The sequence below is a fragment of the Octopus bimaculoides genome, chromosome 6 (assembly GCF_001194135.2).
Source record: "Octopus bimaculoides isolate UCB-OBI-ISO-001 chromosome 6, ASM119413v2, whole genome shotgun sequence".
Taxonomy (NCBI): Eukaryota; Metazoa; Mollusca; class Cephalopoda; order Octopoda; family Octopodidae; genus Octopus; species Octopus bimaculoides.
In genome coordinates, this window is record NC_068986.1 from 92,584 (window position 1) to 93,504 (window position 921).

Here is a 921-nt window from a genome sequence, read left to right on the forward strand (position 1 = left end):
TACTGAATAATAATAATAATAATAATAATAATAATAATAATAATAATAGGATACAGAAAATAGCACTACAGTGAAAATAAGAGCACCACCACAAGCCACAACACATACCCAAGGCACAGAGGTGCGTTCGGTAGTGCAGTGAAAGCATGTGAATAATAATAATTATTATCATCATCATCATCATCATTATTATTATTATTATTCATATACACTCAACAGATTAGCCTGTTGGAAAAGAAAAGAATCCTAACATCGGGCTACAACAAGTTGCCTTAGATGCCAAGAACCCTCCTATCAGGTTACAAGTAACCTTAGATGTAATCTTCCTAAGTATCCTAGCTGTCTCTGATAACACTGTATCATTATCCTGTTTTCTTCGCTGGTCCCCTTCTTCCTCTTTGCTCTATTATTTGCTGATGCTGTATTAGGATGACATCTGTAGTCAATCTGTATCGTTACTGATCCACTGCCGAGCGAGAGGACATCCCTGAAAGGTCCAGCTTCATTTTCGCTGTTACAAGCAGAGTTTTTCGGAAATTCCGGTCTCTCATAAACTGTTGTAAGGTAACGTTCATCGTCATCGTCGTCACCACTATTATTTCTTGACTTCTGAAAGTTTCAAGAAACTTTCTATTGCATGAAAAATATAGAACGCTTCCCGAATTTGCGTATCGTCCTTGCGCAGGGGCCATGCTAATCTTCCCTGTATCGTTCCAGTTTTAGAATATGTACTGCCATTATTATTATTATTATTGTTGTTGTTGTTGTTGTTGTTATTTCTACGTCAATCAAACCAGATAAATCAAATAATGAAAAAATAATGTTTCAAATCAGTCCAAAAATGTTTCTACGTTCGTTTGGCGATGAAGTTTTCTAGAAGGATGTTTAAAGAGTTTTTATTGCTCCTGCCCCCCCCCCCCC

General features: G+C 36.8%; 1 protein-coding gene and 1 non-coding gene across 3 annotated transcripts in view; both read right to left on the reverse strand.

The window, feature by feature from the left end:
* The window catches only part of LOC106877595 (protein ANKUB1), a 51,312-nt gene that overhangs the window by 35,295 nt on the left and 15,096 nt on the right, over nucleotides 1-921 (reverse strand). The window lies entirely within an intron of this gene.
* On the reverse strand, nucleotides 641-744 carry LOC128248220 (U6 spliceosomal RNA). Its single transcript, XR_008264508.1, has one exon. It is a non-coding gene; the product is annotated as a U6 spliceosomal RNA (small nuclear RNA).